Source organism: Giraffa tippelskirchi, chromosome 12 (genome assembly GCF_054371585.1).
Source record: "Giraffa tippelskirchi isolate mGirTip1 chromosome 12, T2T-mGirTip1v1.2.pri, whole genome shotgun sequence".
Lineage (NCBI taxonomy): Eukaryota > Metazoa > Chordata > Mammalia > Artiodactyla > Giraffidae > Giraffa > Giraffa tippelskirchi.
Window position 1 is genome coordinate 101,110,114 of NC_137286.1, and position 20,176 is coordinate 101,130,289.

Here is a 20,176-nt window from a genome sequence, read left to right on the forward strand (position 1 = left end):
GCCCTGAAAGGGCGTAAGCCGGGTAGGGAAGGGGAAGACGGGAGCACTTCCGGTCGGCCTCCGCAGAGAGGCGTGGCTTTCCGCTCAGCTGCCGCAGCCGCAGTTGTAGCTGCGGCGACGACTAGGGGCGGGGCCGGTGGCTGCAAGAGCCCGCCATATGTGAGTGGCAGGGTTTGGGGAGGCGACGTTTCTGGAAGCTGCTGGAAAGCGCTCGGGTGGCGGAGGTGACGCCGGCGGCCAGGCGGGGGAAGGCGGGGGGGAGTGGGGCGTGATTAAAACTAGTGCGCGGCCGGCAGCGGAGGGATTACGCTGAGGAAAGATCCCGGCGCGCGTCTCCTGGCGCCTTGGCCTGGCGAGCCCGGGTCGAAAGCTGACGCGCTCTGAGTGACTTGGGTGGGCCGGCGGGCGGGCGGGCGAGGAGCGAAGGCCTCCACAGCTGGCGGAGGGTGCAATGGAGGGGCTCTTGGCTGGCGCCTGCCTGCAGCGCCGAGGTTTCCGCGTCGGGGCGGGCGGCGCGGGGCCCCCGTAGTCCGCTCTCATGAAAGCCTCGGTGAGAGCCGAGCTGCCACAGAGCCTGTTCACAAAGCGTCACCACACACGGAGCTGCCCCTCCCTGTCTCCCTGAACCCCTGTCTGCGAGGCCAGGGCCTTTTCCACCAGGATTCTGGGTGTTTCTCTTCCTTTTCTCCCTCTCAAATCTTCTCACGGTAAGGGGAGTAGCCGCAGCACGGGAACCCCATTCTTAACTAGTCAGGGGCCGAGATGTCCCTAGCGCGCACCTGTCAGCTGCCCTGCCTTGTAACTTAAAAGGGGGAGTTCTCCATGAGTTGGTAAGTTTTCAGGTTCTGCTTTCGTAGGAAGGTCATGTGGCTTCAGGGACATCGTGACTGCGCGTGCTGTTTCTTGAGTCTTGCATCCTGAATCTTGAGGGCAGCATATTCCAGAAGTCCTTGGCTGGATTGATCCTGCGTCCTAGAATAACAACACGTTTCTGACCCATTTACTTACAGAATAGTCACCACTGACATTTTGGACTGTGGGGCTTTTTTTTTTTTTAAGTGGTCTCAAGCTAAATAATTTAAATATTTAATGCTGATCGTTTTGATAAGATAGTATAGAGGAAGTCAGCCCCGTGTACCAAGAAATCCAGTGAGAAGGATTTTAATTTTCCTTACTACTGAATGTAAACAGCTAAGAAATGGAGCAGGGAGTTTGTTTTTCTCCAGACTGAAAAATAGTCTGGTTAGTTTTTGTTCAACTTTTTTGTTGTTGTACTAGGTAAGTAACGTGCTGGTATATTTGTTTTTAAGATCTAGCTTATTAGGTTTTTTTTTTTTATTATTTTAACGAATTAGGAAAATATGAGAAGGTAGTATTTCGTCCTGAAATAGTAGCCAGAACTCAATAAGATTTATTTCATTTTCACCCTTGGTATTTCCATTTTTAGAATGGAATACACTTTTCTGTATGTAAACACTTTATGAATGTTAATGTCATACGTTGAAAACAAAATAATTGATTCAGTTAAAATGTCCATACAATTTTAAGATTGAAAATCAACATCCCCAGGCTGAATCATATCAAACATTGTTGTCTGCAGAGTTGATTTGTAGTCTTTTAGTGCAAATTGCGGAGAAGGCAATGACATCCCACTCCAGTACTCTTGCCTGGAAAAATCCCATGGACAGAGGAGCCTGGTATAGGCTGCAGTCCATGGGGTCGCTAAGAGTCGGACACGACTGAGCGACTCCACTTTCAGTTTTCACTTGTATGCATTGGAGAAGGAACTGGCAACCCACTCCAGTGTTCTTGCCTGGAGAATCCCAGGGACGGCGGATCCTGGTGGGCTGCCGTTTATGGGGTCGCACAGAGTCGGACACGACTGAAGAGACTTAGCAGCAGCAGCAGCAGAAAGTGGAGATGGGGCTTGAGTTCTGGAAAGAAAAGAATGGATTTTAGTGTGCTCGGTTTTGATTGCAGAGCTTTTTCCATTTGTAAAAAGTAGAAAAAAACATGTAAGACTTTATATAAAATTGCTAATAATACAAAAGTCAACCAGGAGAGGTTGACTAGAACATTTATATTAATGTTAATAAATGTTATATTAATAATTTATATTAATTATAATTAAAGAAAAATGTGTACATTTCTGCTTATTTCTCACCATTATATTTGGAATCCCTCTTTCTGTGAACTTTGGTCCCTAAAGAGTGCACTTATCTTCCCACAGAATTCAAAGCTGATTGCCTCCATACCCTTGTTAGCCATATGGGACAAGACTTTTATTTACCCATTTTCATTAAAAAAATAACTAACATGATTAATCAAATGGAGCTTACTTATTAAATTAATAATTAATGAGAAGCTCCGTAAGAATACAGTATTGTACAATTAGGATCCCCCCCCACGCCCCGCCTCCGGTCACATTGTCAGCTTTTGATCCCCTTGGCTAGGTTGAATTCCTTAGTGATAAAACTAAGTCTCTCCAAACATGGGATATAAAAGCCACCTGGTATAACTGCTTGTTCTGATCTCATCAAAAAGATGTGAGTCGAAGTGATTAATCGCATCTTCTAGCAACACTGTTGTGAATACAGTCCATAATATCTCTAATACCAACATTCAAAAGGCTTTGAAAAGCAAAAACATTTTAAGCTTGGAGGCAGAATTCATTTGGGAGCAAAATGCAACCTGAACTAATGAAAAGGTATATATAGTCTTCATTTATCCATTATGTTTTGCTGAAGAAATAATATTCTTCATTATGAGGTGCTGCTCTTGGCCACTGGTATGTAAGGTGTTTTGAAATGATTTGTGTGCCTTGTGACATTTTTTAATTCACAGAAATTCTTGTTTCTAAAACACATCCAGCCCCTGGGTTTTGGTTAAGCAGTGTGACTGTATATTTTTGGCAGTACACTTGGGCCAGGTGTTTGCATATTTAAAAATATAAGAAACTTTAGTTCTTGCACTCAGTGAATTCAGTTCAGTTAGGAGGATAGTTAGCATACTGTAATACGTGCAGTGATAGAGATGTACACAACCTATTTGAATACAGCCATATAGTGACCACACAAGAAAGTAGTATGAGAGTTTGATGTTATTTTGTACTTTTAGATTCTATAATTTAGACAGAAGGTGACAGCCCATTATGTAGCCTAAACTTAACTTGGCTTTGATTTTCACTCACAAAATGAGAAGGCAGAAGATAAGGAAGAGCCCTAGAGCAGATGCTGAAATTTTGGATTTCTAATCTTAACTCTTCTGCTGTGTGACCTTATATTCCAGAGCAACATAGAGTTCCGAAAGCCAGCAGTGCGTTTTTTCTGATGACAGAATAACATTCTATAAGCAATTGTTGAAGTAATCATACAACACGTTGATTAGCAATCAGGAGGGCTTCAAATCAAAAAATGAAAGCTTAATAGAGGAAACACTCTTTCCTAATTGGGAAAGAGTTGTCACTTTGAGATGAATTTAATAGACATAAGGACTGAAAGGAAATTAGTATTATTTGGAAGGAATCTTGCATTCCCCAGAGTTAATGCTGTCATTTAATTTAGGCAAGAGAATCTGCCTAAATTTAATTTAGGCAGAATTCTCATCAGATAAGAAATGTTGGTAGAAGCAACATCTAAAGAATTGAAAAATAGAAGGTTGGGGAATGTGCTGTAATAACTTTTCCCCTGAAGCTGGCATTGCAGCACGTGACCCACACACATCTTTAGGCCCTTCAACTCAATTCAGTTCAGTTCAGTTGCTCAGTTGTGTCCCACTCTGCGACCCCCTGGACTGCAGCATGCCCAGTTTCCCTGTCCATCACCAATTCCAGGGGCTTACTCGTGTCCATTGAGTCGGTGATGCTATCCAACCATCTCATTCTCTATCGTCCCTTTTCCCACCTTCAATCTTTCCTAGTATCAGGGTCTTTTCCAAGGAGTCAATTCTTCACATCAGGTTGCTAAAGTATTGGAGTTGCAGCTTCAGCATCAGTCTTTCCAATGAATATTCAGGACTGATTTTCTTTAGGATTGACTGGTTGGATCTCCTTGCAGTCCAAGGGACTCTCAAGAGTCTTTTCCAACACCACAGTTCAAAAGCATCAATTCTTTAGCACTCAGCTTTCTTTATAGTCCAACTCTCACATCCATATGTGACCAATGGAAAAACCATAGCTTTGACTAGATGGACCTTTGTTGGCAAAGTGATGTCTCTGCATTTTAATATGCTGTCTAGGTTGGTCACAGCTTTTCTTCCAAGGAGCAAGCATCTTTTAATTTCATGGCTGCAGTCACCATCTACAGTGATTTTTGGAGCCCCCCAAAATAAAGTCTCTCACTGTTTTCATTGTTTCCCCATCTATTTGCCATGAAGAGATGGGACCAGATGCCATGATCTTAGTTTTCTGAATGTTGACCTTTAAGCCAACTTTTTCACTCTTCTCTTTCACTTTTATCAAGAGGCTCTTGAGTTCTTCTGTTTCTGCTGTAAGGGTGATGTCATCTGCATATCTGAGGTCATTGACATTTGTCCTGGCAATCTTGATTCCAGCTTGTGCCTTGTCCAGCCCGGCATTTCTCATGATGTACTGTGCATATAAGTTAAATAAGCAGAGTGACAAAGCCTTGATGTACTCCTTTCCCGATTTGGAACCAGTTTGTTATTCCATGTCCAATTCTAACTGTTGCTTATTGACCTGCATACAGATTTCTCAGGAGGCAGGTAAGGTGGTCTGGTATTCCCATCTCTTTAAGAATTTTCCACAGTCTGTTGTGATCCACACAGTCAAAAGCTTTGGTGTAGTCAATAAAGCAGAAGTAGATGTTTTTCTGGAACTCTCTAGCTTTTTCGATGATCCAACGATGTTGGCAATCTGATCTCTGGTTCCTTTGCCTTTTCTCGATCCACCTTGAACATCTGGAAGTTGACGGTTCACGTACTGTTGAAGCCTGGCTTGGAGAATTTTAAGCATTACTTTGCTAGTGTGTGAAACTGCCGACTGTTCTCTTTGCATAACTGACTCTCACCCTTCAATTTCAGCTTAAATTTCACTTGTCAGGCTGTGCACCTATGTGAGCTGCCCTTACCCTCCACCCTTACTCTAATTCCTCATTTCCCCTACTGTTTGTTTTCTTCATAACATATATTATATTTATATGCTATTGTCTGTCTTCCTACTAGGTGTAAGCTTTGTGAGGGCAAGAACTACATCTGTTTTTTGTTTTTGTTTTTTTTCCATTGTTGTATAAACATTGCATGGTACATACTGCATGTTTGTTGATAAATAAATTATTTTGATGGTTCCCAGTTCTCAAATTACATGGCTGACCAATCCTGCTTAAAAATGGAAATGTTTTCAACAGTATATTTCCCTGTGTTCATATATTTGTTAGTTCAAAGTTGATATAGGAAATGTGTTGATATATGTAATTTATGTTTTCATCTTCTCGAGCTTTTATTGAATGTGCAAGGCACTGTTCTAAATGCTGGGCGAATACAAAGGTGAATAATGCATAGTCTTCCCTAAAGAGAAGTAGAAACGTTTTTAAACAAACAGCTTTAATGCAAGGCAAAATGAAATAAATGCTAAATTTGTATAAGCAATGATGTATAGCAGCAATGAAAGAAAAAATGATTAATTTTAATTACAGGAAGGGCTTTATAGAGTTGAATTTTTATTTTGGTCTTGAGATAGAAAAGAGGAGCTGAAGTCCCTATAGAGACAAATATATTAAGGACTTATCTTCACTATCTTTCACTTAAAAAGTCCTTAAAATTGTAACATGGGCCACAAAGAAACCTTATAAAACGTTGTCATAAAGCAGTCTTTGAATTGCAAGGCGATCAAACCAGTCAGTCCTAAAGTAAATCAACCCTGAATGTTCATTGAAAGGAGGAATGCGAAAGCTCCAATACTTTGGCCACCTGATGTGAAGAGCCGACTCATCGGAAAAGACCCTGATGCTGGAAAAGATTAAAGGCAAGAGGAGAAGGGGGTGACAGAGGATGAGAGAGTTGGATGGCAGCACTGACTCAATGGACATGAGTTTGAGCAAACTCCAGGAGATAGTGAAGAACAAGGAAGCCTAGCGTGTTGCAGTCCATGGGGGTCACAAAGAGTTGGACATAGTGACTGAAAAACAACAACAAAAACAAAGCAATTTTTAATAAAATTATTCTGGCTTTAATGTTATACCTCCAAAATTAAGGCTAACTATACAATTAGTTTGACTGTTTTGACTAGTTTGGTACTTTCCAACTAGTTAATAAGTCATTAGTCTTAACAGTAGGCTCCTGACTGACTGCTAATGGCAGTTAGTAATTTAGAAAACTAAACAATTGAGACAAAACCATAATGATTAAACAGTTATTTTTTGAGTGCTTTTTAAGCCATTGGTGGCCTTTAATGTATGACTCTCTGGCTGTATCACAAGTTAAAATGTAGTCTATTTTGTAATGGTCTAATATTTTTTCAAGTCTGTTTTTGCTTTCCTTCTTTTGTGTGTTTTCCTAAGCAAGATAGACCTCCTTCCCCACTTACTTAAAAAAAGGAAGCAGCAACAGCAAAGCCTTTAGATTCACAGACTTGATTTCAGCTTGGCCACTTCACTTCTTAATCACAGTTCTGCCCCTTTACAGTTTTGTTACTTCTGACATATTTTACCCCCCTGAGGCTCAATTTCATCTTTAAAATGAAAATTTCTGCTAATTTCTGTCAATTAACTAGTTTTATGAGTTCAGGCAAATTATTTAATCTGTCTGGGCCTCAGTTTTTCCATATATGAAATGAAATTGTCTTAAATGAGGAAATATATAGGAGAGTGTCTGCAGTTAAGAAGCCCTCAGCAGATGTTTTCCCCTCATCCTCTTCCACCTCATCTAAACTCTGTATATCTTTCAAAGTTTGCTTCAAGTTTTGTTTGCTATCATCTTTCCTTTGCTAGCTCATAGCAGGCTTCTTTTTTCCAAAGTCATTGCACCTGCCATATATATCTTGAGTTGGGGCTTCCCTGGTGGCTCAGAGAGTAAAGAATCTGCCTGCAACACAGGAGACCCAAGTTCAGTCCTTGGGTTGAGAAGATCCCCTGGAGAAGGGAATGGCAACCCGCTCCAGTATTCTTGCCTGGAGAATCCCACAGACAAAGGAGCCTGGAGGGCTACTAGTCCATGGGGTCACAAAGACACAACTGAGCAACTGACTTTCACTTTGACTAGATTCATATGGATCAGCATTGTTTTGAGAACTTATTAAAAGTGCAGTTGTTTGGGTTCCATTCCTGAGTTTATAGGTTTGGCATGGGGGAGGTCTATGTTTTTACCTTTCTCTTTCAGATGTTCTGATTCTCACAGATGATCATAATTTCTCACATGTTTGGTAATAATTACGTGCTTCTTAAAGTTTATATTTGTTAGGTAATTCTTATATTATTATGTAACCTTTCAGGTGTTCTAGTTTATATGCCAAATAGACTATAAACTGCACAAGGGCACAAAATACCCCTAATAGTAGTTTGTATTTAGTTTAGAGATTGATAAGTTGCCCTCTCCCCTTTTTTTCCCTTACTAAAGTTTGGATCCAGTTTAGAAATAGGACACAGAAGTCAGATAGATGAAGATTCAGATACAAGTTAATTACTGAAAAAGTTGTTTGGAAAATATGACTGAGGTTTGCAGAAACAATGAACTCCCTAGTGTGGCACTCCACAATTACACAGATTTAAACCTCATGTTTCTCTGTCTACAAGAGTAGAGCTTGTCCCACTACATTTACTGTGTGACAGAGGGCCAGCCAGAACAAATATCTCTCTTTCAGTCAGACAAGTCCCAAGTGGAAAGGAGACAAGTAGGCTTCCCTAATAGCTCAGTTGGTAAAGAATCCACCTGCAATGCAGGAGACCCCGGTTCGACTCCTGGGTCAGCAGATCTGCTGGAAAAGGGATAGGTTACCCATTCCAGTATTCTTGGGCTTCCCTTGTGGCTCAGCTGGTAAAGAATCTGCCTCCAATGTGGGAGACCTGGGTTCGATCCCTGGGTTGGGAAGATCCACTGGAGAAGGGAAAGGCTACTCACTCCAGTATTCTGGCCTGGAGAATTCCATGGGGCCGTAAAGAGTCGGACGTGACTGAGTGACTTTCACTTTCACTTCACCTTCAGGTAAGCCACAGAATTCCTTCTCTCAAACTTATCAGACCAGTTACTCCCTCTTACCTAGGGAGGAATTAGCGAGAAGTTAGAGGTCAGCATGAATATTACTCTAGTGAAGTTTCATGTGGAGTATGAGAGAGCTTTTTTGCCCTCAGTGGTACTTGGTAGGTATTTGTTAGTGAGTCTTTTTTTTTTTTAACTACCTTACACTGCAGCAGCATAATGTGATTTTTTTATACCTAAATGAGATGTTAGAGACTTACAACTTCAACCAGTTAAATTAATACATGTTATTATATTATCCCTGGCTCTGTAAGAAATTTTCCCCAAACAGCTTAAAAGACAGCATTTATTATTTCATGCAGTTTTTGATAACCAGGAAATTGGGAGTGGTTTAGCTCGGTGGTTCTAATTCAGGGTCTCATGTGGTTGCTTGAGTGTCCTCCCAACATGGCAGCTGGCTTTCCTCCAGAGCAGGTGTCTGAGAAAAAGGCAGAAACCACAATATCTTTGATAAGACAGCCTTAGGAGTGACATCCCTTCACTCTGTTGCACAGACCCACATTGATGTAAGGGGAGGGATGAACACAGGGTGTAAACAGCAGGAGACCGGGCCCACTGGAGCCCACCTCATACTGGCTTCCGCAAATATGTAACACGTTAGTTTGATTTTGTTGCCTCACATTGCTTCTTATGAGAGCAAGTGATTCAGTAATGTTTAATATCCCATTAAAATTATTAAAGTCCTAAGGGAGTTGTGTGGAAGAGTTGTATTTTTGTATATATTATTGTATAGTATCCTAGCTGGAGAATTGAGAGGATGATTTTCTACTGGTTGGTCCTGCCCTCCTGTCTAGCTGTGTCTAAAGTTTACTTAGTATGATCGTGGTCTTCCTGCTAGTCTGTGAAAGTTCCAGTGATTTACAGGCTGACTTACTATAAGGTAATAATAGCTACAGTTTTTATCTTTATCTGAACCAATATTTCTGGTCTTAGGGAAAGTGCTTCTTAGGGAAAGTCTGATTCCCAATTTCTGATTTATTCACATGAAGGTTTTTTGCAGTGGTAATCTGGGTGAGGTGGACTAAATGACTAGTGAAGGTCACTTACCTCACTGAAATAGTCTGTAGGCCCAAAGGAATTGAAAACCACTCTAAATAAGTGTCAATGATTTGATTAATATTCCAGTGTCAAAGCACTAAAGTCCAAGTAAATGAAATAAAACGGTTAAAAATCGTTAACCATTCTGTTTTACTCATTTCATCATAATTTAAATCTCATATAACATGCTAAATAATTTCAATTTTGTAAGCTAACAGAATTGCAATGCAAGGTAGAGGGAATTTATGTTCATTGAATTAAAGAGTATAAAATTCATTTGTATAAAAAATTCTACTTTTAATGCTTTCTAACACTATGAAAAAGATGATAATTTGAAGATTATGGCAGAAAATGTTTTAAAGTGAATTGACAGAACACCAAAGAATTGATACCTTCGAACTGTGGTGCTGGAGAAGACTCCTGAAAGTTCCTTGGACAGCAAGGAGATCAAACCAGCCAATCTTAAGAGAGATCAACCCTGAATGTTCACTGGCAGGACTGATGCTGAAGCTGAAGCCTCCAGTATTTTGGTCATTTGATGTGAACAGACGACTCATTGGAAAAGTCCCTGATGCTGGGAAAGATTGAGGGTAGAAGGAGAAGAGGAGATCAGAGGATGAGTTGGCTGGATGGCATCACTGATGCAATGAACATGAACTTGAACAAACTCCAGAAAATGGTGAGGAACAGGGAGGCCTGACATGGCTGTAGTCCATGGGGTCACAAAGAGTTGGACACAACTGGGTGACTGAACAATAGCAACAACAAATATTCCTTGAAATTCTAGCTGTAAACATTGTTGTGTCAGTTTGCATTTTAAGTTGCCCAAAGAACATTCATTAAGTTGTTTAAAGAATTTGTACATAAATGACCAGTTAAAGAAGCCAAATATTAATATAATCAAATTTTTCATCTGTATTTAACCTGTTTACTACATTGACAGAGGAACGTACAGAACATACCAGCACCAACCCAGTAAACTCATCTGGCTATTATAATTTCCAGTCATGTAGGCATTATTTGACAGCAGCTTTCACCCTCAAGTATAAGGAGGCACTATTTTGCTAATCAGCAAAGAAATTTCAGAGACTTCATTTTGCTTTCCAAATGTAATTTGTCATGATTAATCAATAAAATGATATTTGGTTTGGGTACTGATTAGCTTTAAGATGAGATCTCCCATGAATTCTTACAGTAAATGGAGATGATAGTAAATTTTTTCTGAATATGGAGTATATAAGCTCTGAAATTTGCTCAGTTGAGTATGAAAAAAATCTTGGAATAAATTGAGGATTTTCTGAAACTAAAAGACTTTGCAGAGAGAGAAAGTTGGGAAATGTTAAATTTAGGATATTGTGCCAAAAATAATAAATACACTTACTGCCCTCAAAACCTTCCCTTCCAGGACAGAACAAGTTAAATGTCATAACGGAATCATCCAATCCATTCTGTAAAACAGATCTTTTCAAAAAGTCTTTGAGAGAGACCAAAGAAACCTGTTAACCAATTGCAGCGCATGGACTTGGATTACATCTTGGTTTGGGGGACAGGGGGGCAACCTGCTATAAAACACATTGGAAAATTCAAATATGCCTAGCTATAGAATATATTTAGGAATGTATTTTTCTGAATGTGTTTGTGTTTTGCAGGAGAAAGGCCTTTTGTAAGGATGTGTGTCTGAAGTATATTTAAAGGTGAAGTTATCTTCAATATTCAAACATATGTATTTGTGTGTATATTTATATGTATATAGGAAAAACTAATGTGAAAGTTAAAATTTGAATCTCTGTGGTAGATATAAGGGAATTGTCACACTATAAACTTTTCTATGCATGTGCATATATAAAATCAGTTGGTAGAAAAGAAAATCCCCTCCAGATATTATTGTTTCTTTACTCAGCTTTATAAAGGCTTCAAACGAGTGGATCATTGTTTATAGCTAGTATCGAGTCCAGGCCACTCAGATTTTCATTCCTACAGCCCCACCAAAACTGTTCATTTCCACACCAGTGTTGGCTTCCTTGTGACTGGATTTGATCGTTTCTTAGCCCTCATTTTCCTTTTGACATCTGTGCGGCATTTGACACTGTTGATCATTCTTTTCTCTCCTCCTCCTACCTCAAGTTGTCTTCTTTATCTTATTAGTATCTTTTACTGGTTCCTCCTGTTGACATTGGAATGCCTCAGAGCTTGTCTCAGTTTACATTTGCTCTCTAAATAATATTAGCCTGTCCCATAGCTGTAAATACTGTACAAATGCTAAGAGTTCCAGGTTTATTTCTCCAACTCCAGCCTTGACCCTGAACTTCAGACTCACATCCATTTGCCTGCTTGATAAATTTATTCACTTGATACCAAGTAGATAGGTATTTCAAATTTAGTATGTCCAAAACTTGATGCTTGAATTTCCATCTGTTACTTCTCACTCCCAAATGAAAACAAAGCTCTTGTTCCCCTACTTGCTGCTCCCACCACCTTCCTCATCTTAGTACGAGGCACTTCATCCTTCTAATAGCTCAGGTGAGAAACATTGGTGTCATCATTGATGCCTCTTTTTCCTTCATACTGTCCTTTTAATCCCTCAGCAAATATGGTCAGCTCTACTTTTAAAATATTTAAAAATGCATCAAGAATCTCAGCACTTGTCCACCTCTCCTTGCTAGCCACCGTTCCATTACAGATAACTGAATTTCTCAATCTCAGTACTATTGACATTTGGGACCGGAATTCTTTTGGGGAGGAGTGGGCCTTCCTGTGCGTGGTAGGATGCTTAAGTGTCTCTAGCCTCTGCTGTACTCTGGATTTCCAGAACGCTTTATTGTTTGTGCTAATTCTGTAGGTGACTGAAGTTCTCTTGGTTTCACCTGGGTCCACTCGTGCAGGCGCTGTGAGCTGGTAGCTGGCCTGGGGTGAAGGATCTGAGGCCAAGGTGCTGTGTGTCAGCTGGGCCTTTGTGTCTGTCTCCAGGCTATCTCTCCTCATTTGTAGTCTCCCTTGGACTTTTTAGCAAGGCAGCGGAAGTATTCCAGGGGGACAGAGCAGAAGGCGGCAAGGTCTAGTCTCAGAAGCTGCACATCAGTTCTGCTGACTTCCATAACACTGTTTTATGTGCACATCAACTTATATAAAACCTCACAACAGTGCTATGAAAAGTAGGGTTATCTGCTGTTATCACCTTTATTTTTAAAAGGAGGAAACTAGAGATCAGCACTAGTAGTTTGACCACATGTACCCACCAAACAAGCCACAGAACCAGACATGGGTTTTAATCTCTCCTTACCTATCAGCAAACTCTGATGTTACTTTATCTGAGTCCATTTCCTCATCTGTAAATGCGGTTAGTACTACTATATAGAATTATTTTTAAGAGTGAATAATTTGCTTTCTAAAGTTTATAACAGTACATGATACAGAGCAAGTACTCAAAAATGTTAATTTCATCACCTTCCTCTTACTCTTCTCAGGTTTCTTTATTAGGTGAGGGAATGTTTTTATACATATTTGTCTCACTGTCTTTAAAAAAAAAAAGGGCATGAATGGCCTAGACTAAAATTATCATTCAAGAAGACTGTTGTTAACATTCCAGTAGCAGAGCAGTAATAAAATTCCATTTGATAGAATTCATAATATTTTAAGACAGCAGTCTTAGTTGTTCTACCCTAAGATGTTAGTGGCTAATGATCAGTTAATATGTTACTCTTCCAGAGATTATTTACATTTTCAGAGGAAACAAAGTGCCAGTGAAGGAATAGAAGGATTTTAGGATTTGTGTCAAGCCAGTGAGGAAGCTTTGATTAGGAAAGAGATCTTTGGTGCTCCTTGTGGTCCACCCACCACCTTGGGCCAGCCAGCCCTGGCAAGTTATCAAGTAAGTCACCACACTTTGTGTGCAGTTTATAGATTTGGGTTTCTGCAGAAAAGAGATGCTTTTTAGTAAATTCAGATCATCATGCTGTATTACTTCATTTGCATATGTGACATGTAAATAAATAGAGATGCAGTCATTGCACTATAAATGCAAACAACAGTGCTGATAATGTGTGGGCCTGTTACGAGCTGAATTGGGCTCCCCACCTCTGCCAAAATTCATATGGTGACACTTTTCACCCCCAGTACTTCAGAATGTGCCTGTATGTGAAGATAAGTTCTTTAAAGCCATGATTAGGTTAAAATGAAATCTTTAGGGTGGATGCTAATCCATTATCACTGGTGTTCTTATAAGAGGAGGAGATAAGGACACATATGCAAATGTACAGAGGGAAGGCCATGTGAGGACCCAGTGAGCAAGCATCTCTCTTGTAAACCAAGGAGAAAGGCCTCAGAAGAAACCAGCCTGCTGATACCTTCATTTTGGACTTCTCAGTTCAGTTCAGTCGCTCAGTCGTGTCCGACTCTCTGCGACCCCATGAATTGCAGCACGCCAGGCCTCTCTGTCCATCACCAACTCCCGGAGTCTACCCAAACCCATGTTCATCGAGTCGGTGATGCCATCCAACCATCTCATCCTCTGTCGTCCCCTTCTCCTCCCGCCCCCAATCCTACCCAGCATTAGGGTCTTTTCCAATGAGTCAACTCTTCGCATGAGGTGGCCAAAGTATTGGAGCTTCAGCTTCAACATCAGACCTTCCAATGAACACCCAGGATTGATCTCTTTTAGGATGGATTGATTGGATCTCCTTGCAGTCCAAGGGACTCTCAAGAGTCTTCTCCAGCACCACAGTTCAAAAGCATCAATTCTTCGGCGCTCAGCTTTCTTCACCGTCCAACTCTCACATCCATACATGACCACTGGAAAAACCATAGCCTTGACTAGACGGACTTTTGTTGGCAAAGTAATGTCTCTGCTTTTAAACATGCTATCTAGGTTGGCCATAACCTTCCTTCCAAGGAGTAAGCGTCTTTTAATTTCATGGCTGCAGTCACCATCAGCAGTGATTCTGGAGCCCAAAAAAGTAAAGTCTGACACTGTTTTCACTGTTTCCCCATCTATTTCCCATGGAGTGATGGGACCAGATGCCATGATCTTAGTTTTCTGAACGTTGAGCTTTAAGCCAACTTTTTCACTCTCCTCCTTCACCTTCATCAAGAGGCTCTTTAGCTCTTCTTCACTTTCTGCCATAAGGGTGGTGTCATCCGCATATCTGAGGTTATTGATATTTCTCCCGGCAATCTTGAGTCCAGCTTGTGTTTCTTCCAGCCCAGCGTTTCTCATGATGTACTCTGCATATAAGTTAAATAAGCAGGGTGACAATATACAGCCTTGACGGACTCCTTTTCCTATTTGGAACCAGTCTGTTGTTCCATGTCCAGTTCTAACTTGCTTCCTGACCTGCATACAGATTTCTCAAGAGGCAGGTCAGGTGGTCTGGTATTCCCATCTCTTTCAGAATTGTCCACAGTTTATTGTGATCCACACAGTCAAAGGCTTTGGCATAGTCAATAAAGCAGAAATAGATGTTTTTCTGGAACTCTCTTGCTTTTTCAATGATCCAGCGGATATTGGCAATTTGATCTCTGGTTCCTCTGCCTTTTCTAAAACCAGCTTGAACATCTGGAAGTTCACGGTTCACGTATTGCTGAAGCCTGGCTTGGAGAATTTTGCGCATTACTTTACTAGCATGTGAGATGAGTGCAACTGTGCAGTAGTTTGAGCATTCTTTGGCATTGCCTTTCTTTGGGATTGGAACGAAAACTGACCTTTTCCAGTCCTGTGGCCACTGCTGAGTTTTCCAAATTTGCTGGCATATCGAGTGTAGCACTTTCACAGCATCACCTTTGAGGATTTGAAATAGCTCAACTGGAATTCCATCACCTCCACTAGCTTTGTTCGTAGTGATGCTTTCTAAGGCCCACTTCTAGCTGTGACTTCTAGCTGTGGAGAAATAAATCACTGATGTGGTATTTTGTTATTGCAGCCCACGTAAACTGATACAGGGCCCTTTTCCCACCTTTATAGATGCTGTCTTTTTCATTTCAAAACCAAAAATTTTTGTTGTGGGAGAAGTCAGGAATGGGTTATAGGAATCTTTTCTTAATAAGATTTTCCTTCCACTTCTCAATCCTTTTCACCCAACCCTACATTACTCTATGCCATTCCAGCACTCATGCATACCAGATAACTGGCTTCTTTCACGTTGTATTTGTAGGTATATTCTCTAAACAAGCTTTAGTTATTTCTCCTAAGCAACAGGAAAATCTTCCATCTTGTTTTTCTGTCTTCACTTCATAAAACACAGGAGAAGTCCACTTGAAGAAGAGAGGGCCTTAGCATTTATGGAGCACCTGTTTTATGCTAGGTACTACTATGTTTTTCACTTTGCAGAAGCCAGCTCTTTTAGTGAGGAAACAGCAGTGGCCCAATTTAGAAAAAGAGAAGGAAACGCAATAGCCCGTGACATCATTTTGGAACTTTGCATCTCTTGCCTTTGCCCTGCTTTCTATAGACATAGCCCGGCTATCAGATCCGCAATGCCTGTGATGCCTTGTGATTATGAAGAGTACCTTAACTGTTTAACACTAGATGTTAATCATTTTGTGAAAAGCAGCATATTCTTGGGGGTGTTCATGGGGAATGTCCCAAGAAATAACCTGGGAGGCACTAGTGCTTCTGAGAGTACTTAATTGCCAGTCATAGGTAATTTGTATGTGCATGCCTCCTCCTTGGAAGTGAAAGTCGCTCAGTCGTATCTGACTCTTTGCAACCCCATGGACTATACAGTCCGTGGAATTCTCCAGGCGAGAATACTGGAGTGGGTAGCCATTCCCTTTTCCAGGAGATCGTCTCAACCTAGGAATCGAATCCATGTCTCCCACATTGCAGGCGGATTCTTTACTGTCTGAGCCACCAGGGAAGTCTCCTACTCCTTAATGAAGAGGAACCGAAGGAAAAATGGAGATAGATGACTTTAACCCAAGTACTAGATATGAACCTCATTACTCTATAATCAATTGTGTATTTCGATGTAATGAGGTTCATATCAAGAATAGTACTTGTTTATGCTAGCTGTGTTATTCCAGTCATCTTTTATGTGCCTTCTGCTGATCACATAATAATAAATTATAGGTGGATCAGACTTAATCCAACATTTCCATTAGAAAAACAAGCACATGATGCACTATTTTGGGTTGAAGCCTTCTTTGTACATTTGGTGGAGAAAGAGTTTGCCAAAGGTCAGTGGTTTCTGGAGAGCATGGAAGCATATGTGTTCAGTATACCCTTGTGGTGGTGGTTGGGGCCTCATGGGGACATGCCTTGATCTGGATCTCTGTTGCCCATTTCAGTAGCATTTATGGGCAGATTATGCATCCTGCAGTTCTCATCACAACTCTTCTACAAGTCTCACTCCCTCTTTACCATTGACAATCCACTTTTTAAAGTTTTCATCCTCATTTCTTTAAAAGAGGAGATGAAGTTTTTCTAAAATCTGTTGTGGAGCTTCCCCCAGTGATCCAGTAGCCAAGACTCCATGCTCCAAATGCAGGAGACCCAGGTTTGATCCGTGGTCAGGGAACTAGATCCCACCAATGCTGCAACTAAGAGTTCACATGCTGCAACTAATGATTCCATGTGCTCCAACAAAGATCAGAGATCCTTTGTGCTGCAACTAAGACCTGGTGCAGGTGAATGAATAAATACATAATTTTTAAACAGTAAAATCCTCTGTAATTCAAGGATTCTGAGCTTCTAACTCTGTGAATGGGATAAGACTCTTGTGTTTGAGGTACCCGTTGGTTGGGGGCAATTCTACATTTAACTTCATACTAAGGAGTATATAGCAAACATCTGTACAGGCTGAGACCAAGATGTGCTGGTCTGGAGTGGAATAAGTGTGAGTGGTGGGTTCCCAGTATCTAAGTATAACAACCATGAAGCTTTCTTTGGATACATTCTACCATGTGCTCAGTTAAAAGAGGGAGGAATATTGCCAGACTGTTACATTCTCTGTTACAGTTATGGGGTACTTTCTGAGTGAAGAACTAAACTTAAAAGACTATACCCCAGAGATAATCACCTAATAGTTTTTTGTCATTGGCAGCCAAGGGAATGGAGTTATTTGCACCTTTTCTGTCCTCCTTTGGTATTTTCTATCTTTTGTGGCAGTTAGCTTCCAAGACGGCCCCCAGTGATCCCTGCCCCATGTTACTCATGCCCTGGTGAAGTCCCCTCCTGCACTAAATAGGGATGACCTGTGTAATCAGTAGGACACTGGAAATGTCAGTGTGTGACTTCTGAGGCTAGGTCCTAAGAGACGTTGTGGCTCCCGTTGTGCTCTCTTGAATTGCTCATTCCCAGGGAGGCCAGCCGTCATGTCCTGCGTGCACTGGAGCAGCGCCGTGGAGAAGTCCATGAGATGCAGAACTCAGGCTTCCTCCCCACGAACTGGTCTGCGTGTGTGTGAGCTACCCAGGCAGTAGACTTTGCAGCCCTAGTCAAGCCCTGGGAGGACTGGAGGCCCCGCCTGCATCTTGTCTGCCACTGAGTCCTCTTGGGTTCTTGGCCACAGAAGCTCTATGAAACAATAAATGTTTATTGTTTTAGGCTACCAAGTTTGGGGAAATATGTTGTGCAAGAGGAGAAATACCATCTTCATTGTTTCTGACTCTTTTTTTCAGATCATAGTTTATATCTTTATCTCTCATTAGATTTTAATCTACCAAGTGACAGAGTTCAGGTCTTAATACACTTTTGTAGGCCTTACAGAGGTGATTACAGTTTTCTGAAAATATTTTTAATTATATATGATGAACTTAAAACCTAGAATACCTGGGTTGTACCTGTTGTTTCTGTTTGGAAAGGTTGTAAATTACCTCTGCTATTTTATTTCGGAGTAAATGCAGTATTTTCAATAGGTTTCCCTAAAAAAGAAGTTAGATTGTCTGAACAATGAAAATAAACAACACACTTACTTATAATGTGAGAACTGACATCTTAACAAGTGTCTAAACAAATAGGAGAAGAGACTCACAGCAGAACCAGGAAGGGCCGTTGGAGTTGGCTACCTTTAAAGAATATACTGAGAAAAAGAGAATGCCCTTTTCTGATTACCTGTTCTTACTCATTTGAAAGTAATTTCAAACTTATAAGTTGATCAGTTGAAAAAACACAACACCTGTATACTTTTTACCTCAATTTGTCTATTAAGATTTTTGTCTCATTAGCTTTATCGCTTATCTTTGATGCTCCTGTGTGTTCACTCTCAGTGCACATGTATGGATCTATACGCACAATGTTGTCTCTAAGTCATTCAAGGGTAGTTCATACATCATAGCCCTCTATCCCTAAATTCTTAAGTGTGTAATTCCTGAGAATTACAGTTAACTTGAGTCAACTTAACCTTGCTATTTCACTGTTTTTATTCCAGTTTTATCAGTTGATCCAATAACATCTTTTATGCCATTTTGCCCTTTCCCAGTATGGGATTGAGTATAGGCTTATGCAGTTAGTTATGTATCTTTAGTCTCTTTTGTAACATTTCCATAGACTGTCTTTTATGACATTGAAATTTTGGAAGAACACAGGCCTTCACATTTTTAAAAGAATGGTCCATGTTTGGGATTTGTCTGGTGTTTCCTTGTGATTAGATTCAGTGTCGTGTTACATTTTCTAAAGTGAGAAAACAGTATTCCATTCAAGGGATCAACTCAAAGCAAAATTTAGGTTAAACTTAGTTCAAAGAAATTATTAGAAGCCAAAATGGGAAAGCAAAACATGTTGTAGAATCTTAGAAAATGTTTATAATAAGAGAGTTTTCTATCTTGCATGTTACTGTAAATAGTATTGATTGATTCAACAACTGGATTTTTTAAAGTAAAGAAATGTCTTGACCTTGAGATGACCTTAGGTGGTTTTTTTTAGCTTCATCATGAACTTGCCTCCCCAGAAAAGCCAGTGGTATCTTTCCCTGGAAACAAAGGATTTTCTTCCACCTATTGCTAAATTTATTTGACAAACACTATTAAATTCTTATTATCTGCCAGACACTGGAGTGAGTCCTGGGAATACAAAGAAGAATATAACAGACTTAGTATGCTCTGTTGTATATTAAAAGATGATCACAGAGGCTGGCATGCCATAGCAGTCAGGAGTAACCACTGCCTGGGGATAGTTGTAACCACACCAGAGTGGGAAAGCCTAGATGCCCTTTTCTATTCAAAAGGAAATTGTTGTTGCTCCTGTAAGAGTCACATCCACCTGCTAGAAAAACTCACCTTGCTGTTGTGTGACATTTTTACCTATTCTGGTGTATTAAAAATGACTAGATCATGTTGAATAATTTAGTGCAAGTAATCCCTTTAAGAGACTGGGGGATAAGCTAGATTATTTCTTCTAATGCTTAAAATATTGAATTGTTGCACTTTGTTTTGTACTATATAAAATGCCTGGGAATTCACTTAAAAAAAATGATAGCACTAAATTTTTATTGTATATCTATTTTTGCATGCGTTATTCCCAACAGTATCACAAGTGTAAAGGCTTAAAACATTACTCTGAGATGAAAAATGTTTTTAAAATCTGAAGATAAAACAACATTTAACCTTCTGATGCTGTGATCATAGTTAAAGTTTTGTTCCTGACTCTTCCCACGTGGCAGTGTCCTAGGCAATTCATTTCATCTGAAGACTAACGCATTCTCAGCCATTCAACTTTGTGATTCTGGTGTAGGGAAATGTCATTATACATGGCTGCCTAAAATACTGTAATTTAAACTTGGAAATAAAGTGCTAATATGCTGAAACTGGAATAACTTCTAGGAAGAGTACCACTAAAGATAATTCCTTTTTTCCTTAAATATAATGTAGGATAATGGATATGGGTGTACTATTGTAGAAGATGTTCTTTATCTGTAAATTATATTACTGAAAGATTGATATTTTCATGTAATTCTTAATATAAAAATAAAAAATGTATTCTAAATTCTGTATTATATTT

The 20,176-nt window shown here is 40.2% G+C and overlaps 1 protein-coding gene across 4 annotated transcripts in view; it reads left to right on the top strand.

Annotated features, from left to right (window-relative positions):
- Positions 1-62: 62 nt before the first annotated feature.
- The window catches only part of HMGB1 (high mobility group box 1), a 130,053-nt gene continuing 109,939 nt past the window's right edge, over positions 63-20,176 (top strand). For 2 of the 4 annotated variants that reach the window (XM_081549287.1, XM_081549284.1), the window contains exon 1: positions 63-159. The gene's annotated coding sequence lies outside the window, so the exon portion shown is untranslated. Of the gene's footprint in view, positions 225-10,895; positions 10,941-20,176 lie in introns of all 4 variants that reach the window. The other 2 variants (XM_081549286.1, XM_081549285.1) reach the window with 2 other exon arrangements.